Raw genomic sequence first — 26,150 nt, forward strand, 5'->3', positions numbered from 1 at the left:
TCCCCTCTCTCATTGCAGCTATGAAGTATTCAGACTGTGTGGCTATGGAAAGAAGCTGTGGATATATCTTCCCATTTATTCAAGGTTCAAGAAATCTTTTAATCTCTTAGTAAAACATAATTTTTTTCATGTCGATTCTGTACATTTCTTGTAACATTCTGGATCATTCACAGTTTTGCTACATTGTGAGTGGATATTTTTGCCCTCTGAATTTTCCCCCCCAGGTTATTGCTAGTATACAGAAAGTGACTGGTTTTTGTATTTTTATCTTGTAACTGACAATCTTACTGAATATTCTCATTCATTCTAGCATAGCTTTTTTTAGTTAATGCTTTCAGGTTTTCACACTAGAAAATCATATCATCTTTAAAGAACATCTTTGATTTCTTCTTTCTACGATTCCTACCTTTGTGTAAAATCAATAAGCTGTCCTCTGTTAAATGAGAGTGGTCATCGCCAGCTTTTATGTCTTGTTCCTGGCCAAAGAGGGGATATGGCTGATGTTTCATTCTGGGTACAATGCTGGCTATAGGTAGGAGATAGATATTCATTTCGTTAAGGAAATACCTTTCTAATCCAAATTTACTAAGAGTATTTAAACTTAGGAATGGAAGTTGAATTGTGTTCAGTGCTCTTCGTTGCATTTTCAAGTTAATCATGTGGTATATCTCATCTGACCTATTAAATATAATGTATCATATCAATAGTTTATTACTATTGAACCATTCTTGCATTCTTGAGATAAACCTTATTTGGCATGGCAAATTATCATTTTAAGGCACTGCTATATTTTATTTGCTATTGCTTTATTTAGAATTTAAAGAAAATCTATAAGCCAGCATGCTCTATTGTGATATCTGTCAGGCTTGGGAATCAATATGTTGTGTTTGTAAAAGGAGTTGAAAAGATTTCCATATTTTTCTTTGGTCTAGAGCTGCTTAAATAGCATGGGAATTAGTTTCTTGACAGTTTAGAAAAATTTGCTTATAAAACAGTGGGAGCTCTTAGTCTTATTTGATAGTGCTTCTTCAATAATTTTGTTGTTTTCATCCATGGTTCTTTCTTTATTTCTTCAGTTAATTTTAACAATTTATATTTTTTCATAAATTATCAATTTCTTCAATTCTCAAGATATTTAGCAGAGACATACATAGTGTCTTCCTATAATTATAAAATCAGTGTCCTTTGCTTTGTCTCCCTTTTCAATTTTAATGTCGTATTTTCTGTTTCCTCTTTTTATCTTTCCTCAACTGTGTCTAATTTACTGGGCTTTTCTAAGAAACTTCTCTTAGTTTTATTAATCACTCTACTGCATTATTATTGAATGTATTCATTTCATTTTAAGCTTTATTACTTTTTTCCCTTTGTTTCTGCAGGTTAATTTTATTGCTTTTTTTTCCTAACTTCTTGAGTTGAATACTCAGTTGACTAATTTTTATTGTTTATTTTTAAAATATTCTATGAAATTTTCTCCGAGGACAACATTGACCATACATTTTAATATAAAGTATTTTCATTTTTCTCTTTCCCTTGCCTAGTGTTATAGTTTTGATTTCTTATTTTATTCAAGAATTATTTAGATTGTCTTAAAATTTCTAAGTCATTATTTTCCAAATTAAACTTTTTTTACCAAGATTAATCTTCTTTTGCCATAGTGACTCTCTCTCAGTTTTGGAAGACCTAAAGGCTGTAAATAAAAAACCCACATTTTGAGGCAAGAAGCCAAGCCACCTATGCAGGTCAAGCAATGGAAGCATCTGGAAATCGATTTTGGCCACCTTAGCCTAAAATCCACCTCAAGTATAAAAAGGGGTTGGGAATAAAGAAGTTGTGAGAGAACATATCTCTGGAGAAAGTGGTTGGTATACCGAGGCATTTACCCTTTTCTCACCCAAGGGGGTCTGGGGATGCTTCCACCACAACTTCCTAGGTGCCCCTTAGAGTTTGGAGGCGGGTGGGCTGACAGATTCAGGGGCACGAGCCGGAGGCTGTCCACCAGACGTGGAGGGAAAGGATTACACAGAGAATAAGTCACCCATCCACCAACAGCCGGGACAAGGCTGCGCACATTTTCCTACGGACCTGCTGTGGGAACCGTCGTTTCCAGGGCCATCTTGACAAGGACTTTGCTCAAATGGGCCACCCAGAGGGTCGAGGAACCCAACAGAGATAATGTGGGGGAAGCAGACTGCTGGAAAGCCCAGAGCTCAGTGGTGAAGTCAGAGTCAGCTGGAGAAGTAAGCCAGCTGCTGGCCATGTGCTCTGTCATGGCCTGGGGACTGTGATTACAGCTCCCCTGGGGGACATCGGTGTGGCTCACAAAGGTGCCACCAAGCCCAGAGAACACCAACGCCAGGTCCAAGCAGGACCAGCCCCATCCGACTGTGCACTTGCCCCAACACCATCTGCTTCTGGGCCCCACCTGAAAGGGTGGGCGACTTCAGGCAGGGAGGCCGGGCAGGAGCAGGGCAAGGGGGGAGCTGGACAGGAGCCCCCCTTGTCCACCACCCAGCTGCAGCCTTCCCAGCCCCAGCTGGCCAGAGCTGACAGGGAGGAGATGCTTTCACTTGAACAACAGGGAGTGTGTTAATTGCAGTAAGAAGGCTATTTTTTTGGTGACTAAAGGTAAAAACGTCTAGAAGGATTTTTTTTTTTTTTTTAGGTACTGGGGTCAGGTACTGGACTTCATATGTGGAAACCTGGCACTCAACCTCTGAGACACACTGACTTCGCTGACTTGGTTTTTCTGTTTGTTTTGCTTGTTGTTTGTTTCTGTTTTTTCAGGCGGCACTGGGAACTGAACCCAGAACCTTCCATGTGGGAGGCAGGCACTCCACGGCTTGAGCCACATCTGCTCCCCAGAAGGATTTTTAAAATTTTGTTCATTATTTTTATTATTCTTTTTAAATCCAAAGATAACTGGAAAGGCTGTAGGACACATCTGGGAGTTCATCCAAGTATTAGAGGAGAAACGGTCTACACAGAGCTTGTTGAGCTTGTTTGAAGGGACAGCAGGAGGAAGAATAAACTTATTTTCTGCTTGCATCACTTGAATTTGGCCTGTTTAATAAAACTTGATGTTAAGAGAAGATGGCCTGTAGCATTCCTTCTTTTTGGAACTTCTTGGGCTTCCTTCATGGTTTAATGTACCCCAATGGAGTAGACATTTGTTTGTTTGTTTTTGCTGCTTAGTGTCTGAACCCCTTTTCTAGCCTTGGCAGCACAGCACCTGGTACCTGCTTCCCAGGCTTGCTTGCCACTAGAGCCCAGGCTCAGCCAGTCGATGCACCTGCCCTGATGGGACCTATTGATGTGAAGAGGTAGGAGCCTTGAAAATCCCCCTGGCCATGAGCTGTGGCAACACTGAGTTTCCAGGGCCAGCAGCGGTGGCAAGGCCTGAGGCCGAATGGGCAGGGGCCACGTGCAGCGTCAGTGGTGGTGGCCCTGGGTGTTCCCTTTGTGGTGACATTTTGCTGAGTTCCCGGCTGCTGCCTGGCCTTCCTTTTCCTCGCCTGGTTTCCAATCCTGATTGAGATTCTTCCTGATGTCAGTGGGAGGAGGCAAAAAAACAAATATAAATAAATTGTACATAGTACATTCAAAAATGAGAAATGCTATGAAGAAAAATAAGGCAGGGAAAGGCCGGCGGGAAGTGTGGGGGTTAGAGGGTGTTCGGGGCCCAGTTGAAGAGGTGATCTGAGCAAGGACTGGAAGGAGGTGAGCAAGTTGCCATGTGGGTATCTGGGGGCCCAGCAGGAGCCAAGGCCCGAGATGGGAGTGCTTGGAGGCTCAGAGAACATACCAGACACCTGCATGGTTCAAGTGGAGTGAGTGAGGGGGAGAGAAGTGGGGATGGGTCAGAGAGATGACCAGGAGCCCAAGGTGGGCCTTTTAGGTGATTGTAAGGACCTTGACTTATACTCAGAGTGAAATGATGAGCCACAGAGGGTTTCAAGCAAAAAGTGCCAGGATCTGACTTGTGCTTTAGGAGGATCACCCTGAGTGTCAGTGGAGAACAGGCAGTAGGAAGATTAGGGCTGAAGCAGAGTGGTTGGTTCATAAGTCAGTGCAATATTCCAAGCAACAGGTGGTGGCTTGGACTGAGGGGTAGCGAGGGAGGTGAGAAGAGTCCAATCTTGGATAGATGTTGAAAGAAGAACCCACAGGATTTGCCAAAAGGAGTCCAAGTTGAGTCTGAGGTTTCTGGTCTGAACCACTGGAAGTTGGAATTGCCTTTTACTGAGAGAGGGAGGACTGTGGGTAGCATGATTTGGGGGTCCAGAGGAGATTATGGGCAACAGGAGTTTGAGATAACTCTTAGATATCTGAGTGGAGGCATTGAGTTGGCCATTGGAAATCCAAGTCTGGGATTCAAGGGAAAAGCTTTGGATGTAGTTTGGGAATGTTAGCAATTAGCTGGTATTAAAAGCCGCAAGACTGAGAACATCACCAAAGGAAAAGTGTCGATAGTGAAGAGGAAGGTCCAAGGCTGGAGTCCTGGGCAAGTCAATAGTAGCAACCTAGGGAAAAGAGGAGGAACCAGGAAAGAAGACTGAGAAGCAGAATACAGCGAGGGGAGAAAACCTGGAGAGTGTGGTTTCTGGAAAGCAGAATGAAGAAAGTCTTTCAAAGAGGAGGGGACAATCAAGGTGCCAAATACTGTTAATAAGTCACAGGAGAGGATGAAGCACTTGCCAGTAAGTTTGTCTTTGAGGCGGAAGATTATTGGTGAGGTCACATGCTCTCCAATGCTTGGTATTGTTCGACTTGCCCCTAATCTGATGAGGCGAGTCATAGCTCAGTGTTGCTTTATCTCTCGTAAGGTTGATGCAGGTGTTTTCTTTGAGATTCTTGGCAGGAACAGTCATGAATATGACTAAGAAGATGGACTTTGGGGAGGGGGCACTGAGGATGTGGCCACTCCCCCAAAGCAGCCCCCACTGTTGTTTGACTGTTTGTCCAGGATTAGAGAGTGGAGCAGGAATGAAGGGGCTTCCTGTCTGTTTTAAGTTGTTCTTTATTTCCTGAGATGAACCTGACTCCTTTGCCTGTCCTGTCATCAGTGGAGGGTCCTCTCAGCAGCTGGCCGGGAGTAGTTTTCTGTCTCCCTTAGCCTCCCCTGCCTTTGTGGGAGGTGCTGGGTCTTCGTCGTTACATTAGCGACACGATGGGGTGTGTGTGTACGTGCGGGGTAGGGGTGGGGCAATTAACCAGGTGCTGTTTTAAACAGGAAATCTCACTTAGAAATATTTAAATTTAAAAATCTAAACAACTTGTCCCAAAGCCTTTTGTGTTTTAAATATCATTCTTATGAACACATCCCTGCCTACTTAACTGCTGTTTTCACCTTTCATGAGGAGAACAGAAAAAGGTCCAAGAACTTTGCAAAACAGGCACTGCCAGCAGCCTGAGGTGCTGTGGGCTCCTGTGCCCACCTTGCTGAGGCGCCTGGCACGGGCGGGGGTCCGCCCAGACCCTGGGGGCCTGTGTTGCCCTGTCCAATCAACGAGGGCTGGGACGGGTGCTCCCTGGGGGCCCTGTCAGCTCTAACGTCCCAGGAGTCCTGAGGCGCTGAGTTTCTGTGATGTGAACAAGCCTCCACGCCACTGTCCACCCACCAAAGACCCTCCCCTCCCAACCAGGATAACACCGGTTGTGGGCAAGGATAAGATTTTGGCAAGGGGATGTGGCAGAAGAAGGCTTTGCAAGCAGAGGGAAGGTGCAGGTAAAGGTGTGGGGCAAGGACTGGCTCGCTTTCTTCAGGTAAGAGTGACAGGGTGGCTGGGCGTGCAGAGGAGAGAGCTTAATAAGGGCGCCACACTTGGTTTCCGAAGCCCTTTCACACCCTCTTCACAACCGCACCCCAAGGTCAATATTTTTAGGCTTATTTTACAGAAAAGGAAGCTGAGACTCAGAAGGCAGGAGCTTTTCCAGAAGCAGCAGGGCTCACATTTGAACCCACTGCTATCTGTTCTTCCTGACACCACTGAGCCTGGGAGGCTGCACAAGGTAGGAGAGCTAGCCACCTAGTTTGCATTCTCCTAATGACAAATGGGCGTGTGATTCCTGAGATCAGCTGTACAGTCGCTCTAATCCACTGTCAAAGTGGGGGGTGGGGGGTGGAAACGGATCCATCATTTCTTGATCCGAGGGTATTTTACAATCTGATCGCCCCTCCCGCCTGCCCCCCTGAAAAGGAGACCCACTTTGATTCTGATGGCGCCGTGCCGATCTGTGCCCGCCTGTGTGCGGGCAAAGCGAAGGAGAGATTATAACTTGATTCTTGCTTGGGGGCAACTGGTTATGTCTGGAAACATTTGAACATCCCATGAAGCTCATTTCTTTTGCAAATGAGTCAGATAACACGGAACACTTCAAAGTGAAATTCCGCCGGGCTCCATCTGGCTGGCCTCTGGGGGAATGCGTTGCGCACTGCCTTTGTTAGTCAGGTCCTGCGAGTTAGGATTTTAGGCTGAAATACAAATAACTGTGCATCACGGGGAACAAAGCCAAGATATGATCTCAGCTGCATTTGGAGTGAAACTCCCCATCTCCTGTGAATGCTCTCCACCTTCTCCACATAGAGCAGCGAACATTTTTTGGCTCCAAGCATCTGTGCTCTTTCCCCCCTGCACCTTGAGAAGGTGGTCCTGGTTAAAGTCTTGGTTGATTGCTCTCTGTCACTGATTGCTCTGTGCTCTTTGATCTTATCTGTGTGAGCCTCAGTTTCTCCACCTATGTGGCATCCTAAAAGCTCCCACGTTCTCCAGAACACAGGTCCCTGGAGAACTCTGTGGAGTGGCTCGTCAGCATCCATTGCACTCTTAGGTGGAGGGGTTGGAAAGGCTAAGATCTCATTTCCCATCCTCCCTCGGGGTGAAAGCTGTGGCTGTGAAGTAGGTGCCACCTATGGGATGCGCTTGCATGACTTTTCGAAGTCAGAGAATTGAGATAGATGCATTTTTTCTGCCCTCTGCTTGCTGTTTCTTCTGGCCAGCAAGGTCATGGTAATGAGCTCTTCCTGCAGCTGGGTTCCCTGACCATTCTCCAGCTTCCCCGCATCCAGAGTCTCTTGCAGTGACAGCAGCAACAGTGGTAGTCTCAGCTTTTCTTCTTAAATTTAAAAACAGGGTTTTTTTTAAAGATTAATTTTTTAATTTATTTTCTCTCTCCTTACCCTCCCCTACTGCCCCCCCCAGTTGTCTGCTCTCTGTGTCCATTCGCTGTGTGTTCTGTGACCACTTCTATCCTTATCAGCGGCACCAGGAATCTGTGTTTCTTTTTTGTTGCGTCATCTTGTTGTGTCAGCTCTCCGTGTGTGCGGCGCCATTCTTGGGCAGGCTGCACTTTCTTTTGCACTGGGCGGCTCTCCTTGCGGGGTGCACTCCTTGCAAGTGGGGCTCCCCTTTCGCGGGGGACACCCCTGCATGGCAGGGCACTCCTTGCGCGCATCAGCACTGCACATGGGCCAGCAACACACGGGTCAAGGAGGCCCGGGGTTTGAACCGCAGACCTCCCATGTGGTAGGCAGACACCCTATCCCTTGGGCCAAGTCCGCTTCCCAAAAAAATAGTTTTTTATATAAGTGTTACAAGTTACTCAGTTAACATAAAATAATAACTAAAATAACAATAAATCTGCTTTCATCAGTAGTTACACTCCCCCTTATTTTTGTTCATTCCTCAGTCTTGAGGGATTTGGGGCCATGGCCACTCTGACTGCTTCAGGCTGAGAAAGGATGTAGAAATTATGGGACAGAGGAATGGACTTGCTTTGCTCATCATTGAAAATAGTCCTTGCTTTTGGCCTGAGCTGGTACATCACCCTCGTTCTGTTAGTTGTCCAGAGCAGGCCCGAAGAACTGGAGAGGAGGAGCTGACTACAACTTGGCTGGGTTTCAGGGCTTAACCAGCACGGGAATCCGAGGGCTTGAAGTCAATGAGACATAAATTTAACAGGTAAATTGAAAATTATGGGTTCAAAAAAATTAAGTAGAAGAGTCACGGCAAGGGGATTTATAAATGAATTAAGTATGTTATATTGGGGAAATAGCTTTTTGTATATTCCCAGATAAAGCCTGCTGAGCCTCAGCTTTTTTCCTTAAACAGAGAGCCCCAGTGGTGTTCTCAGCGGCATTACCACCCCCAATGGATCAGTTCTGTATTGTTCTGAGAGCTATTTGTGGTAGCCAGCCAAGGAGCCCACTCCTTTAACCCTTCCAATGACTGGGCAAGCACCCAGTGCCCTGTGTTAAATCCCTTCCTGCTTAAAATGCCTTGAGTGGCTTGTGTTCCCTGCCTGATATGCCTCTATCTGGCATTTGATAAGAAATTCCATCTCCTCCTAAATATTTTTGTTGTGGGCAGGGAATCTACATGCCCTGGTACTTACTTGCCAATTCTTTTCCAAACTTTTGTAATAGCTTCCACACAGCTGCCTCTGGCTACCCCTTCACCATGTTGCCATCATGTTCCAGCACTCGTGGTCCACTGAGTTTTGACACATCCCTCTTTCTATCATTCTCCAAAACACCACGAACACAAAGGCTGGAATGAACACCACAGAACAAGGACCAACACGGCCTACCAAGGCACAGCTCATGCTCAAGTGCACTGACCATCTCGGCCATAGGAAGGCCCCTTCGAGCCTCTTCTTTCCGTGGTTCCTGCTGTGTATTGAAATGACAGTAATGATCTTGAATCCCAAAACACATGGTAAACATGTTGACCACAATGAGAATGTAAACAAATGGAGAAGAAGGTGTTTTTGTAAAGTGAAAAACAGACACTTATGTAAGACTATGCTGTGGACCAGCTCGATGCCAGCCAGAGGGGCCCTTCCTATAAAATGAAGAGCAGACACCGCTCTGGCAAGCACCAGCTAAGAGGCAGGCTGACCAAGGCTGCTGGGACTCCGACCAATCCGGCCTCCACGGTTGGCTCTGTAACCTCCGCTGAACATGGTCAGACCTGGTCCATGGTCCCCTTGCTAAAGGTGCCGCCTCCTCCCCCCTCCTCCCCAGGCCCCAGGCTCTGTAAACTCCACCTTTGGTCCGCAGGATGGAGGAATAAAATACGGATTAGAGTGGACTTGCTGGTATTCTACTATAGAACTATTGTGACTCTAGCAATGGAAGAAACTATCACTGATGTGGAGACAGTGGCCACAGGAGTTGCTGAGGGCAGGGAGAGGGAAAAAGAGGTGTAATAGGGGAGCATTTTCGGGACTTGGAGTTGTCCTGAATGATATTGCAGCAACAGATGCTGGACATTATATATCCCGCCATAACCCACTGAATGTTCTGGGGGAGAGTGTAAACTACAACATAAGCTATAATCCATGTGGTGTAGCAGTGCTTTAAAATGTATTCATCAAACTCAATGAATGTGCCACACTAATGAAAAAGGTTGTTGATGTGGGAGGAGTGGGGGTGGGTGGGGGTGGGGAGTGGGGTGTATGGGAACCTCTTATATTTTTAATGTAACATTTTGTGTGATCTCTGTATCTTTAAAAAAAGACAATTAAAAAAAAGTGTATTATGCTCCCTTGACCTGAGTATCCTGCCTTGGTTATATTGGCAGCTTGAGATAAGCAAGCAAATAAATTGAGTAGAGTAGTCAGACTAGAGTTGCATCAGATCTGCTTTTAAGTGCTAAATTTTCTTTTGATTTTGATCTGCTTTTGGTTTTTTAGGACAACTACATTTACAGACCAGTCTTGTCTGTTGCCATATCAGGGGGACTCTTGTCTGTACTGAGTCCTTCTCCCGTCTCCACACTCTCAATGCTAAGAGAAAAATTGGAAATATCTATTAGTTTCACATACAGAGAAATTTTGTTCCCTTAGTACCAAACCCTTTCATTCCAATTTGTACCCTTGGCTTTAACTTTCACAGGTAAAAGACCTTGAACATGTCTCCTTAGCAAGGGTAGACTGCTTCAGGTACCTACTTAGGAATGTAAAAAATGGGCATGAACTCCAAAATTACCTTTAAAAAATAATGATTCCTTTATACTAGGCAGGGCATAAAGTCAGCAAAGCTGTGCTTCCTCCACTACCACCCTCTATAAGCAGAAAGCATGGGCCAGTTTTTGATTTTGATTTTGATGGTCTCCGCTCACTTTTGACAAAGCAAATATGGTTTTAGATTTGTATGCTCTTTTTTTCATCTGTTTTCTCTTCTTCCAATGACAGTCTTTCCAAAATCTCTAGAAAAGCTTTTGTCCCTAATTTTGTTCTTCAGGTGCAGTGAAGGCAAAGCAACAATATGCTACCTAACAATATGCTACCTACCTGCCTACCTAACTATGCCTGTCCCCAACTCACCAGGCACCTTATAAGTTAGGAGAAATATGGGGGCACCCCTTCAGGTCCTCCGTGCCTTGTCCAGCTCCTTCAAGAGAGGGGACCCTGTGTCAGGCTAAGCTAACCAGAATCCCCGGACATCTCTGCCAGGTCCTGGATGGCCTAGAGAGCAGCCCTGGCTGGGGCGTTTGTGGCCAGGCCACAGGAACAAGGGCCTTGCTTTTGCTCCCAGCTACCTCCAGTCAGTCCCTGATTTAGGCTCATCCGTGATCCTATCCAAGTCAGAAAGGGAGGCCCCTGCTGCTATTGAGACACCCTTCTGCTTCTCGGTGTGGGCATGGGCATGGGCATGCACGAGGCAGAACGCCTTAGAGGCTCTTCGGAGGGCAGACTGGGTGGCACTTGGCAGGGGTAGTGCCAGCCCCTGCTCCAGGGGCCTCCCTGCCCCTCCCCCCAACATCCCTGCCCTTGGGGAGTGGGGTGGGTGAAGAGCCAGCTGAGCTTCTCTGCTCAAGGGTGGCTCAATGCCACCTTCCCTTCCTGTTTACTGTGGCCTCCACATCATCAAAGCCAGCCAAGAAATGGCTGTCCCACCCACAGCCACTGAGATGGGGGCTCCTGCTTCACCAGCCCCGCTGTGAGCGCTCGTCCCCAGCTCAGGCGCTGCCCCTCCCTGGCTCAGGGCCTCCTCGCGGTGCTCCCATGACCCGAGGCACAAGTCTCCCCAGTGACCGTGGTTCTCTCCATCTGGATGCCTCGTGGTCACAGCTGTGCTTCCGTGGCCTCCACTCCCACAGCAGAATGCTGGCGCCTATTGATCTGCAGACTCCAGCACCTCATATGCCAGAGACTGGAAACTGAGGAAGCGTGGTCTACGGCGCCCTCGTCCAAGCAGTTAGCCTGGGCTCCGGGTTGGTCGGGAGTCCTCTAACACGTCCCTCTTCCTCCTCCCGTCAGCGTCACTGGCAGGGAGGCTGAGTGTCCCAGGCCCCTGCGCACATCCTGAGCTCGCAGGGGCTGTGTGCCCTGCAGGCAGCCTGGCTCTCGGCGTCTGTACAAGTGTATGAAGGCCGCTCGTGTAGTGCCTGGCACTTAGCAGGCGCCCGACACGGAACAGGCAGAGGCTGTGAGGCTGAGAGAGACCCCCACCCAGCACCCTGGTTCCTGCCCGCAGGCCAGGGCTCTCCTCAGCCTGGCCCTGTGTGCCCTGCCAATGTCAGCATTTGCCAAATAGTGAGCTCTAGAAAGGACATCAAATGTGCATTTGGTCCAAGATATGTAGCATCACCCTCCTTCCTCCCCCTCCAAAACAACTCTCTGCTTAGCCCACTTCTTGGCCCAGTGGAGTCTCTTGATTCCTGCTAAAAGGCCCAAGAGCCTGGACCTATTCAGAGGACACTGCAGCATCTTCCCTCAATGAGTGCTGTGTTTCGTCCAGGCCAGGGCTGCCTGCGGCTTGAGGAGGGAGCCCAAGGCGGCTGCGTGGCAGGGCAGGGAGAGGAGCAGGCTGCCCCTGACCAGCCAACGGTCCTCAGGCAAGTCCCAGTACAAGCCTCGTTTCCCACCTGCCATCTGAGAGGTGACAGGCCTCAGAAGCCAGCCTCTGAGGCATTCATTTGGTTTCCTGGCCTCCTGGGCACAAACAAGGAGAAAGCCCAAGTCTACAGGGGCCTGCTACGGTTGCACACCGAGCTTATGGGAGCGGTCTTGCGCCAGCTCCCCTGAGCATGTTCAATGCTTCACGGGTTCTCCACCATCACAGTCTCACTTAGGACGCTGCAGCCGAACTGCCTCACAAAAGCCTGAGGCCTGGGACAGCGAAGGTGCTCTTGAGAAAATCCCTGTCTGTAAAGACCGAGGGATGGGACTCAGCCATGGGCTGTGGATGCAAGGTAAGTGGCTGTTTCTGAGCATGGGTTTGTAAACCCTGCCTCCTCGGCTTCCAGTTTGAATGCTTACGTATCCCTGCAGAGGCGGCCTTTCTTTTTTCCAGCTGTGCCACAACATGAATTCAGGACTTCTGGCCATCCTCACACTCCCTTTTCTTCAGAGACACTATTAAGCTACTTTATCATTAGCAACCACAAAGACCTGCAGGGACACTTTAATATAACCCACAAAAGGAGCTGTGTGCAGTTCTTGGTCCCCAGCATTAAAACAAACAACTCTTCCCCAGGTGCCTTGGTCCAGCCATTTTGCTTTCCAATGGCTTCTCGATTATATGAGGGGCACAACGACAGGCAGAGGGTCAAAGACGAGCTGGATGACCTCCAGGCAAAGGACCAAAAAGAACCAAAATGTGGAGGGAGCAGGTAACCGGAGGTCCCCAGATGCTGGTCGGATTCTCTGGATGTAGCTTTGGGGAAACTGAGAAAGAGGAAGATGTTTCCTTAAAGGCTGGACACTGGAACTTTCTCTGGCCCTGATATGATGTTTTTGTTCTTTGCAATCTGCCTGCCACAGGCTAATTCACAGATTGTGGACGTAGGAAGTGACCATAGACTCATCTGGTCCAAGTCCCCCATTTTGGAAACTGAAGCTCAGAGTGAGGGAGAGACTTGACTTCCCGTGTCAGCGCCCAAAGGCTTCCCGACTTCAGGCCCGCCCGGTGTCCACGGATGTGCTCCTCGTCCTAGATTTTTCTCATGGCTAAAACCTTCAAAGCCCTGCTTAAAAGAGAAAGCTTTCTCTCTCAGAGATGGGTCCCGGGTAACCAAAAACTAGATCATGCAATCACCCCGCCCACCCCAGCATGTCTCTCACCATAGCACCCAGCCCCAGCGCTGGTAAATCACCTCTGCCAGGGATAACCACTGACGGAGCTGGGACCCAGGGAGGTGGCGACACGTGGCCCGATGGCATAATGAGTGTGACGAGCCCCGGAAGGAGTCAAAGGGCTTTTTCTGACCATTTCTCTCTCTCTCTCCCCCTCTCTCTTTCTCTTTATTGGAACAAAAAGTTGAACACATTTCAAAACTATTCCTCCTCAAGAGTTGCCCAAGACATCTGGGTCTTTTTAAACGTTATTACAATTTGAACAAATAAGATGTATTCTTAAGTATTTTAAAATGAGATTCCATTTTGCAAAGGTCAGTAACTTGTTAAGATCATTTCTACATGGTGACATTTTTAACCCAGGTAAATTTCTGAGTTTGGGTTTATTATTTCCATATGCTTCTCCATAAGTGCACACATTTGATTCTTCTGAAAGCCTTAGTAAATATCACAGAGGGTATTTGTCTCCCTTTGTTTTCTAAGTGTAGCCCACAGAAGTGTGCCTTACCCACTATATTCACTTATTCAGCAAACATTTTACCAAGCATTTTCCAAGTGCCAGGCCTTGTCCAGGTGTGCAGAGCTGGAGTGGGTAAGGCTTGGGGCCCCTCTCCAAGGGGCTCATGAGCCGAAGAGTGCATGGACATGGGACAGGAGGCAGGGGCCAGGTGGCCCAGGTGCTGTGACTCTGTAAATGGGAGAGGGGCGTGCAAAGCAGAGGCAGGACAATTCCACTGGCAGGGAGCAGGGGTGAGCAGGGAAGAAGGGCTCCAAAATTCATGTAGGAGCTTGGCCGGTATCTTAAAACCAGTGGGAGTCGGGAAGGGCAGCTCCGGCGTGGGGAGCAGAAGGATGAGGCTCTGTGATGCTGAGGAAACTTGCCTGCCTGGGAACCACATGTGATGCCGTCGTGGGCCTAGAGCACAATGCACAGGGATGGAGCAGGCAACGAGCAGGGAGGACACGGGCACTAATGTCACACCTCTGAGTTGTCTTGAGTCCAGGACCCAGATTCCCAGGCACTGCTGCCTCATGAGCACATCAAAATGCCCTGAACGATCTGCACCCCAGCCCCCTGCAACCACACCCACAAAGGCCCCCCAGGAGCACATTGTCAGGAGGGGTCAGCACGAGATGCCTGCCTGCCCTGGCAGATCCAGTGCCAAGCCCAGCACCCAGCCCGTGCGCCATGGCTGATGTTCAAATGATGCTGCAGTGCCTTTACATGGGAGACATCCCCTGGCAGGGGTCTTCAAAATCGTTTCGGGGCAAAGATGGAAAGGCAAAGCATGTTAACAGAGCACCTACTGTGTGCAAACTGCTGTGCTGGGAACATGCCATGTATTCCTCAGCTCTTGTCCTCACCTGAGCCCTGCAGTAGAGCTACAGTCCCCTTGTGCTGCCTGGGAAGCGGAGGTACGGAGAGCTCAGCGGGCGTGACAAACACTTCCAGCCAGTGTTTAGGCCAGATCTGACTTTAAAGACCATGTTGTCTTGGGGGCAGCACGTTGCTGACTTCCTGTCACTCACACCTGCTCCACCTCGTACTCCTCCTGACTGCCTACCTGGGTAGAGGCCACAGCCCCCGGCCTCCCGTAGGAGCTGGGTATGGAGAAGGTGGACAGGTGCGCCTGTCCAGAGAAGGGCAGGCTCCAGTGTCCAGGGAAGGGTGCCCAAGGGCCAAGTGGACTTAGGGCCTTGACCAGAAAGACGGAGGACACAGTCTGTGGAACACATTGTCTCACAGGAAGGAAGCGAAGGCACACAAGACTTGAGCGGGTGGGAAAAACGCAGAGGGCGAGAGGGGCTAGCGTACTCGTAGAACTGAAGGGCAGAGGGCGTGCGGTGACTGCGTGAGGACTTGGCAGTGTGGTCAGGAAGCGGCTGCTCGGACTTGAGATCTCAGAGCTGAGACAACACCGGGGCTGCGCGGGTCAGGGCGCGTGTGCCAGGCATGGGCCTGGGGTTGGGTCTGCAGGCAAGGGCTGAGGAGGGGTGGAGAGGAACGCCCCAGAGGTGAGGAGGTGGAGAGGCTGAGGGGCTGGGGTGTGGCCACGTCACCCTCATGGACTCTGGAGTCACCCAGGGTGAGGCAGGAAGAAAGACCGGGGCTCACATCCTGGAGGACGAGGGCAGGTGACTTTGATGAGAAGAGCAGGTGCCAGAGTGTGGGCCCCAAGGGGTGTTCACACAAGGCAGGGAATGCCAGCCCCGCCCTCCGGCCCCCAGTGGGGCGTGGCGAGTGGGCGGCCTCCCCGTGGGAGGGCTGCAGGGAAGCAGCGTCCTCAGGGGCACCCAGGCTTGGCCAAGGTGGGAGGTGGAGGGTGGGTGTGGCCAGGGAGGCTGCAGTGCCCGGCACCCGGTAGGCATGGAGCGGCGGGTACCTGGCAGAGGGCTGCCACGGGGTGCTGAGTCACAGCGGGTGAGTTCACGGCGGAGGACAAACGGACAGAGACGCTACACCTTAGGCAGTGACCAAGGATGACCAGGATTCGAGGCAAGGATAGGACTGGCTGGCCTCAAGGTCCCGAGAGTTCATACCCTAGAGGGCTGCACTGCTCACAGTGGCGGGGGTGGAGCAGCCAAGCCGCTGAGGAAGGAGTCGCTGGCACCCTGCTGTCTGAGGGACTCCTGGTGAGAAGACCAAAAGGTCCTACCTAGCGTTCAGCCCTCACGTGGGTTGGATGAAGCAGCTTCTGCAGTTGGACAGGGCAGGGAGTGCGAGGCTGGTGAGAACCTCTCTGGACAGACTGAAGCCTCGTGAGGCCCAGCTATAATTCTATGAGACCAGGTGTGTGAGGAGCATTAGCCTGAGGAAAGATTTTCCCATGGCTGGTGTCACCGAGGAGGGGCACACTCCTCCCCAGCCTAGGGGTCCTCCCGTCTTGTCCCACACCAGCCCTCCACCAAGAGGCATCGAGGCCACCCCCACAGAGAGAATGACAGCCAAGGGGAATGGAGAGATCCGGGCTTGGAAGTCTGGACATTTCGGTTGCCCTGCCCCAGTGGTGCTGTGGGTCCTTGGGTGGGGCCCAACCCCTCTCTGGGCTTCAGTAACCCTGTCTGAATAGTGCAGGGCTGGACTAGCCTCCCTTCCAAACCTCTCAGCCCTGACAGTCTCAGCTCCAGGATTCAAAAGGCAAAGCAAAACAAAAACTTTTCACTCTGTGAGCTGAGCAGGTGGCCGGCCTGCCAGCCAGCTGCCCGACCTGGCATCAGTGGCTTGTCCCGCACGAGCACTTGGCACCGGGCGGGAGGAGGGTTTGGGAAGAGGCTCCGGCAGGCTGGCATGCCTGGCCTTACAGATGACGTCCCAGCCCAACGTGCCAGCAGGAAACGAACAGAGGCGGGTGGCCAGGGTGGGCAGCCCGGGAGGAAGAGCAGGTGGCCCTGGCACAGCAGGTTTGGGCAAGTCCTGTCTGGGCACTGTTCTGGGGCTGTTAGGCTGCTGGAGCGAGGGGAGGGGACATGGGCATCATATGCTCCGTGCACAAAGGGGAAAGGGCGTGGGGGCGGGGGGGGCGGGTAGGCTGGTTCTCAGCCCTGGGGGTGCTGTCTGCAGACCTTGCTGGGGCCATCCAAGGCCAGACCAACCGCCACGTCCAGTGCAGAGCCCTGCAGCATGGAGGGGAGGCTGGCCCACTAGGTTAGAGGGAAGGGGATGAAGGGGGGTGAAAGTTCACCCACCTGAGGATACGGAGGCAGGGGAGCAGGGAATACAGCCCTGATCTGATCCTGTCGCTGCCTCCCTGGGCGGCCTGTGGCATGCTCTCTCCTCTCGGGGCCTCCATATCCTTAGCACAGGTGGGCGACTGTACCTGTTCTGTCTTCCCCCCCAGGGGTCTTTGAAGAAGACCAGATAATGGTGCGAAAGGGCTTGGAAACTGCCCGTGTGAGCTGAGCCCTTCCAGCCCTTGGCCTCCCCACTTCCTGCATGGCCACCTGCTATCTCTGTGGGGTGGATTTAGGGGTGGCAGTGGAGCTGGGAGGACACGTGTGTGACCGCAGTGACCTCTCCTGAAACCGTGTTTCCATACCACCTACGAGGAAGAATTGTAAAAGACTTTGAAATGGACCAAAAGAAGAGTACTGGGCTTCCTTCTAGAGTACCTTTCCTGGTTATCTTCTCTTTTCATTATTTTTTAGCTGTTTTAGAACTCTTTAAACTAGAAAACTGAGAGCAATGCAAATGATCCTTGTCTATAGAAATCAAATGAATTTTGTCCAACGGAATGCAATCAATTGATTGTTGCTCGGCGGATATTGACCACTGGTGCCTCTACTTCAGCATTCCTGATTGCCCATATGTGCAGTTCCTTGAACTGGTTGTAACATCTTATGGATTCCCTCATTAATTAATGAGTTAGATAAAATCATTGGCACACATTCATTTTACATTTGTAGGAGAGTCGCGTTAGTTTTCTTCTGCTGCATAACAAATTACCACACATTTAACAACTTAAAACAACACCCATTTATTAGTTCACAGTTCTGTAGGTCTGAAGTCCGAGCGTGCTGTGACTGGATTCTCTGCCCAGGGTTTTACAAGCTGGAATCAAGGTGCCAGGTGGGCTGCATTCCTTTCTGGAGGCTCTGGGGAAGAAGCTACTTGCAAGCTCATTCAGGTTGTTGGCCAAGTCCAATTCCTTGAGGTTGTGAGACTGAGGTCCCTGCTTTCCTTCTAGTTGTTGGCTGGGGTCTGCTCTCAGCAGCTGGAGGCCACTGCTGTCCACTGGTGGTTCACAACAGAGCATGTTGCTTTCTCCCAGGCCAGCAGGAACATGTCTTATGGGCTTCTTCCTCTTTGACCAGTCAGAGAAAATGTTCTGCTTTTAAAGGGCTCACCTGATTAGTTCAGGACCACCCAGGATAATCTCCTTGGGGAGTGATATCTTATCATATTTGCAAGTTTAACTCACATTTGAAGAGGGGGATTATATAAAAGTGAGGCTAACTGGGGGTCATCTTATAATTCTGCTTGTCATAGTCATAATTTTACCTTACTGTTTAAAAAAAATTTTTCCTTTTAATACAATTTACAAAGACTTTAAAACTATCAAAGTTGAGGGGGTGGTAGAAGTTATAAAGATGCTAAAACTCTCCTCTGCTGGCCACCCTTGGCAGTGCCACTGACCCCAGCCCTGACCTGCTTTACGGCCGACTTGACAATGGGGTTGAATTTGGCTATCTGCCTCCCCAGTCGGATCAAGAACTCTTTTAAAGCAGGAGCCTAATCCTACTTCTGTCTCAATCCCGATCTGCAGCCTTGGTGAATGGTTTGGAGTCTGCGTGTGAGAAAATTTTAGTTTTTTATTTTCCTATCTTGATTCTCTCTTCTATTGGTATAAAAACAAGACACTTACCAGCACCCTCTTGGGTCTGGGAGTAGGGCACATTGGAGAAAGAGTCCAGAGAAGCTCCAACAACGACCATAGTATTGGTCAAATGGGTTTCTCAGGACTTACGAGGGCCATTAAGCCATGCTCCAGGAGATGGGACAGGGTCAGTTTCTGGTTCCTATTTCCTGTGAGAACTCGATTTCAGGTAGAACAGAGAATAAGACAGAACCACTGAAGCTTCCAACTGGTCTACCTTCAAGGCCTCTGCCCCATCCTATTCTGCTGGAAATAACTTCACTTCATAAACCCAGAATTTCCCCACTCCCTGCCCCCAGCCTAGGGCAGCCATTCCAGCTTGGCCTCTGTCTTTTAGCACATGCTGTTCCCTTTGCCCAGCAGTTTCTTCTCCCTAACATCCACCAAAGAACGTCTTTATTCTTTGACACCCAACTCAAATATCACGTTTTCTGGGAAACCTGCTGTTCTAGTTTGCTAGGCTGCTCAAGCAGATATCATGAATTGTGTTGGCTTTAACAATGAGAATTTATTAACTTAGAAGCTTATATCTGTGATGCTGAGAAAAATGTCCAAATCAAGGCATCAGGCAATGTTTTTTCCCGAAGAGTGTCTGCCAGGGATCCTGGACTCCTCTGTCACATGGCAAGGCACATGGTGGCATCTGCTGGCCTCTACCCTCTTTTCTAGGTTTCATTGTTTTCAGCTTCTTGCTTCTGTGGCTTTCTCTTTCTCTTTCTCTGTATTCATCCCATTTATAAAGGACTCCAGTAAGAGGATTAAGACTACCCTGAGTGACATGGGTCACATCTTAATTTGAGATCCTTCTCACCCAAAGATCCTACTTACAATGGGCCCATACCCACAGGGATGGATTAACACTAAGAACATACTTTTCTGGGGTATGTAATAGCTTCAAACCATGGTACCTTCCTTCAAAGGCAGCACTGCACAGCAGTGGAAAGGAGAAGGGCTTTGAAGTTAGTTAGAAATTTTTTTCTGCCCTTCCAAGCTGTGTGGCCTTGGGAAAATTATGTAAGTTTTCTGAGCCTTCATTTCTGGCCTGCAAAATGAAAACAATGCAGTCTTTGTTGACAACACCCATCTAAGTGACTAACTTACAGAATAATAATACAAGCAGCACCCAAGTGTTTACTGAGTATCTGTAAAGTGCTGGGCTGGGTGCTGAGTGCTTTATATGTGTTGTTTTCATTTAATCTCCCCAACAACGCCATGAAGGGAGTTCTATTATTACCCCATTTTGCAGATGAAGTAACTGAGGTTTAGAGAGGATGACCCCAGTCTGTCTACAACACCAGCACTCTTAATCATGGTGACATAGTGTCTTCTAGAACGCACTTGAGAAATTATCATTCCCTTTCTCCTCTCTCTTCCTTGGACCACCCAAATAGCTCACTCCTTCCTGTGTATCCCACAGCCCTTGTACCTCCGGTGCCTCTATAATACCATCTAAGTCAACAGTATTCATTTTTTTCCATGCATTTCTGCCTTCCCAGCCCTCAGGTCCGGCTCAGATTAGGCATAGAGTACCTGTTATTCAAGTGAATTAATGAGTCATTGAGGCTTTTGGGGAAGTAACCAGGGTATTATTTATATAACAAAATAATGATGAATCATACACAAATGAAATAGAGAGGACGGCCCTTCCACTCCATTCCCCTTCCCGCATGCTCTCTCGGCTGCAGCGATAGGCCCCACAGGAACCCGGCAGCAGACAGATAAAAACATCAAGGCCTGTTCCAGCTTCACACCAGACCTTGGAATTTAATTTAACTCATACAGACATCGGTGTTGACGCTCTTGGGGGCTCCCAGGGCAGCCTCACAGAACAGCTGGTAACAGCCGTGATGGGTTTGACTTCACACCTCGGATTGAGTCGCAAGGGAATCCCACAAAGGCAGGGCTCCGGGAACCACTTCACAGAAAGGCTTGCAGACTCCCTGGACCTCGGCAGTGAAAGGAATTGCCAGGGGAAGCGGATTTGGCTGAACTGGTAGAGCGTCCGTCTACCACATGGGAGGTCCAGGGTTCAAACCCAGGGCCTCTTTGACCCGTGTGGAGGTGGCCCATGCGCAGTGCTGATGTGCGCAAGGGGTGCCCTGCCACTCAGGGGTGTCCCCCCATGTAGGGGAGCCCCACGCACAAAGAGTGTGCCCCCACAAGGAGAGCCACCCAGAGCAAGAAAAGCACAGCCTGCTCAGGAGTGGTGCTGCACACACGGAGAGCTGACACAATAAGATGACGCAACAAAAAGAGACACAGATTCCCAGTGCTGCTGACAAGAATATAAGCAGACACAGAACACACAGCAAATGGACACAGAGAGCAGACAACTGGGAGGGGGGCGGGGAGGAGGAAGGGGAGAGAAATTTTTTAAAAATCTTTAAAAAAATAGAACTAAAAAAAAGGAATTGCCAGGATCACCCAGTACCTCCTTTGTTTTTAAAACAGCAGAACTGAAGCCCAGGGACTTCCCCGAAGTTTTCCCAAGTTTTGATGACGCAGCATCAAGAATGTAGACGACGGCAGCATTTCACAGTTTTCAGTGTTCAGGTTCAGTTCCCACAACCCAAGACTCTGCCTCTACTGCTCTTGCCCACGTGTCTTGCAATTAGTGTCGCTGCTACCAGGTGGGGGTAGACATGGGGCTGTTAACTTGGTGAAAGGCATGTGGTTTACATGAGATCCAGATTACCGTCTGAACTCCCCACTTCATTTTTTCTATTAAATTCTGATTTCTTATGCAAAACCATTACTATTTTTATATTAAACTATGATTTTCATATTAACATCTGATTCTGAAAGCTGATAATTCGGTGGGAAAAAACACAAATTTTAAAATGAAACAAATGCAGAACATATTTCTTGTGATCTTTCTAACCATTTTCTATTACCAGCTGAATTCAACCCAGCCCTTATTCCACATACTGACTGAAATTACATCTTCTAACACACCACGCGTTTTGGCTTGTAGGCCAGGGCACCATGGAGCTTTTCCCTCAGCCTCAATCTCGGAATTGTTTTTATTCTTCCTTATTTTATAGCAGACTGAATTCTGTCAATTCTATAAAATTTAAAAATGTGTTTATTCACTGGGCACTTACAGTAGCCAAGGCCCATGGGTGAGTGAATTCTGGAGCAAGGGTCTAGAGATATGAATGAAATGTAGCCCTTGACCTCAAGGTACTCATGGTTAACTAGAGAGTAAAATCATTAACAGATCATTCAAAACAGGGTGGAAAAGGAAAATAAGGCCAGAAATAAGGCCACTTAAATATTTAAAATTTATGCAAAAGACATAAACAAATCTAGAGAGAGTACAAATGACAAATTGAGGAAAAACATTTATGACATAGGAAAGGTTAATTGTGTTGATATGCAAAGAACGTCCTACAACCCAATACAAAAGAAAGAAAAGCAACCCAGCAGTAACTGTGCAGAAGACTGAAACTAGAAATCTGCTTAAAGAGAAGTAGAAATGACACAGAAATATAGATTAAAACAACAAAAATACATTCTCACCTATCAGATTGCCGTGACACTTTAAAGATTGATAATGTTGAAGGTAGGTGAGATGGTAGGGAAATCCATATCCAGCTGGGAAGGGGGTAATTTGGGAAAACATGTTTAAAGGTAATTTGGCAGAACACATCAAAGTTTAAAATGTGAATCTCCCCTGACCCAGCCATTCCACTACTAGAAACGTATTCTGCAGATGTCCTCACTCAAATTCACAAGATTTATGTCCCAGGATTTTCACTGCAACTGTTTGTACAAGAGGAAAATGTGAAATATCTATGTCTTACATGTCCATTCAAAGATTTATTAAATGAATTAAGGTACAGTCATAAAACGTAATATTACATACATGTTAAGGAAAAAGAAATGATATGAAATGATACCAAAATATATTGAGAAAAAAATCAAGAAGCTGACAGTATATAAAATAAGTTCACAACTGCACAAAAATCTAAAACATAAAATATACATATACTTGCATAGGTATTTAAAAGGCCTGGAAAGATGTGCACTATTACAGTGATTGTCTTTGAGGATCTGGGATCTAGAACAACTTTCAGGGTTTACTGTACTTACTTCATATTTGAATTATTTTTAATTAGAAAAATCACAAAATTTTGAAAGGAGATGGCCTAATGTCTCTTGCTGATTCCTATCCTCCAAGCACTCCCCAAACACCGTTTTGCCTGCCATGTGGATTTTCCATGCAAAGATCTGTGAACCCCCAACTGTGGTGCATTTAAAGATGCCTCGTTTCCCAGCTCGAGTGATGAGTGTCTTAGGCCACCTTCACAAAGAGGGGGGAATACAAGAAGAAGAGCAGATTAGTGGAGGAGGTAGGGATGGGGAGCACGACTTTGGATATGTTGTGTGGGAGATGCCTGGGGACCTTGAAGGAAAAGGTCAGCAGGTGGTCAGTTGTACACGTCTGACATCTGGGAAAGCCCTTGGGTGTCCTGGCTTGTAGGTGACCACTGAGGTCAGACACTGGATGAGATGACACTAAAAGAGGATATAGGGTGAGAGGAGAGGGCTCCCCTGGATGGGGCAGTTAAGAGCCATACTGACCATCTGTCTGTCCTTTCAACTCATCAGACTTGTTCCTGCCTTTATGAACTGAGGCTTTGTATTTTTTGTGTCAATTGTTCCTTTTATCATTATGTGGTGACCACATTTATCTCTAATAATGCTTTTGGCCCTAATGTCTATTTTGTCAAAATATCTACACCACATTTCTTTTGGTCAATATTTGCCTAGAATACATATTATAGGACTTTTAATAAGAATTCCAATCTAAGAATTTCTGTTCTTTTGTCAGAGACTTTAGTTTATTTACATTTGTTACTACCAATATACTTGGATTTATTTCTACCACTTTATTTAGTGCGTTGTATTTACCATGCCTTTGTTTTGACCTTTTTAAATGCCTTCTGTCAATGTGGAAAAATCTACTTTTGTTACATATCATTTAATGAGTTTGTCTACTCACCAAAGAGATAACATGTAGTGTTTTTGTCTTTATTAGTTAACACTGGATTTTTAATACGCCTGCTGGATAGTCTCCAGTTAATCACTATCTATACCCTTCTACCCTCCTCTCAAATGATATAAGGACCTTAGAACACCTAGGATTTTATCATATCCCTCCTGTATCCTTTTTATCTTATTTTTATATCCTCCAGATTATAAGTAGTAATTTATGCATTCAATGCCTGTTTAGATTTAACTACATGTTGACTATTTCTTTTCTCCCTATATCTTCTTATAGTCTGCTTCTTCCTTCTAGGTTGTATTTTCTTTTTCCTGAAATATTTCCTAGGGTGATTCTCTCAGAGAGCATCTACTGGGGTCAGGTGGGCTGCATTCCTTTCTGGAGGCTCTGGGGAAGAATGTACTTCCAAGCTCATTCAGGTTGTTGGCCAAATCCAATTCCTTGAGGTTCTAAGACTAGGTCCCTGCTTTCCTTCTAGTTGTTGGCTGGGGTCTGCTCTCAGCAGCTGGAGGCCACCGCTGTCCACAGGTGGTTCACAGTAGAGCATTTTGCTTTCTTCCAGACCAGCAGGAACATGTCTTGTAGGCTTCCTCCTCTTTGACCAGCCAGAGAAAATGCTCTGCTTTTAAAGAGCTCACCTGTCTTTTGAGGGCTAAAGAGACCCACGGGTTCTATGGTCATGGCAGATGGGGTTCACTGCCATGTCAGTTGGCCCTTCTTTGGAGCTGGTGTTTCTGTGTGATGGAACTGGACTCAGATGGGATCTCTTTTCACAAGACTTTCATGCTACTTTACTGGAATTGTAGTTGGTGCTGGGGTTTAAGATATATCTAGGGGATTTGAATCTCTGGACTGACAATATGATAGCCAGGCCCTGAGCATCAACAGACTTCAACTCCTACACTCTGATTTATTGGACTTACCCCACTCAGCTAACATGGAGTTGAAGAATGTCAACCACCACACCATGGAGCCTAGAGTGCCTACAACTGAAAGCAGGAGGATTGCATCCAGTATCCATGTGGAATCTAAGCCCCCTCTTGACATAGATGTGCAATGGACACAACCAATCCAAGGTCCACAGAGAAAAGGTGGCATTGGTGTGGGAAAAGTGGCCATGGTGGCTGCTGGGTGCGGGGGATGGGAGGAAGAGATGAAATGTGGAGGCATTTTCAGGACTTGGAGTTGTCCTTCAGGGACAATTATCGAACATTGTAGATCCTCCCAGGGCCCACTGGATGGAACGTGGGAGAGTGTGGGCTATGATGTGGACCAATGACCATGAGGTGCAGCGATGCCCAGAGATGTACTTACCAAATGCAATGGATGTGTCATGATGATGGGAGAGAGTGTTGCTGTGGGGGGAGTGGGTGGGGTGGGGGCGGTGGAGTTGAATGGGACCTCATATTTTTTTAATGTAATATTTTTAAAAAATGAATAAAAAAAAAAAGAGCTCATCTGATTAGTTCAGGATGACTCAGAATAGTCTCCTTTTTTACCATATAATGTAACATAATCAGGGGAATGATATCTTATCATATTGCAAGTTCAACTCACATTTGAGGGGGAGGGGATTATACAAGAGTGAAGGTGACTGGGATTCATTGTATTATTCTGCTTATCACAGTCATAATTTCACCTTAAATGTTTTCTAAATTTTCCTTTAATAAAATTTACAAACACTTTAAACCCATCAAAGAATGGGGAGTGGGGAGGCTGGTGGAGGTTATATGAATTCAGTTTCAGGGTGGAACAGAGAGTAAGACAGAACCACTGAACCTTCCAGCTGGTCTACCCTCAAGGCCCCAGGGTCACGATGGGCTCAAATCCTGATGAGCTCCTTGCCCCCAGACACAGAGGACTGGTGCCACCCACCCAGCTGACACACTTAAGTCATCTCAGTGGTGCGTGTAGCTCTTGCTGGACAAAGGATTTCCCTGCCTTAGAGGAGTCAAGGGTGATAAAGGTGATTCTGTGCCACCTCTCTCTTAGGTCAGAAAAAGAGGAAGTTTAATTTTGACAGTGATACCTGCTACACTGGATGAAAACTTCCCTGAGCTAAAGACTTGCATCTTTAGATAGAAAGTATTCACTGACTACCAGGGAAAAGTGATGGAAGGAATGCACAATAGACCTACTTTGGTGATATACTTTAAATTTGGAGGATAAGGAAAAATTCGTATAACTGTTCAGACAGAAAAAGGAAATGGAAACCTATGCAGCTGTGGGTGGAATTAGAGGCAGCAGATTTCTCCCCACAATACTACGTGCGGATAGACAGCTGTGGTGCAGGTCCCCAGCACTGCCCCTAGGTTCTATGATTTGCTAGGACGACTCACAGGACTCAGCATATAGTTGTAAAAAATGGCTACAGTTTATTACGGCAAAAGGATGAAAAGCAAAGTCAGCAAAGGAAAAAGGTGCATGGGATGAAGTCCTAAGGCAACAGGGCACAAGGTTCCAAGTGTTTCCTCCCGGTGGAATCACAAAGGATGCACTTAAGTCCTCCAGCAAAGAATTGTGACAACACATGCAAAATGTCTATCAGGGAAGCTCATTAGAGATCCAGTGTTTTTAGTGGAGGCATGTAGGCATGCTTTACCTAGCAGATACCAAATTCCAGTCTCCCAGAGGAAAGCGGGTATTCTGCATAATCTACATTGTTTGCACAGTTGAGGCACAGT

General features: G+C 47.7%; 1 protein-coding gene and 1 pseudogene across 1 annotated transcript in view; one reads left to right on the top strand and one right to left on the bottom strand.

Moving 5' to 3' along the window:
- The window catches only part of LOC101443938 (PHD finger protein 13-like), a 78,127-nt pseudogene extending 60,293 nt beyond the window's left edge, over positions 1-17,834 (bottom strand).
- The window catches only part of ALDH1B1 (aldehyde dehydrogenase 1 family member B1), a 316,919-nt gene that overhangs the window by 226,445 nt on the left and 64,324 nt on the right, over positions 1-26,150 (top strand). The gene's annotated exons all lie outside the window — the stretch shown is intronic.

Source organism: Dasypus novemcinctus, chromosome 8, assembly GCF_030445035.2.
Source record: "Dasypus novemcinctus isolate mDasNov1 chromosome 8, mDasNov1.1.hap2, whole genome shotgun sequence".
Lineage (NCBI taxonomy): Eukaryota > Metazoa > Chordata > Mammalia > Cingulata > Dasypodidae > Dasypus > Dasypus novemcinctus.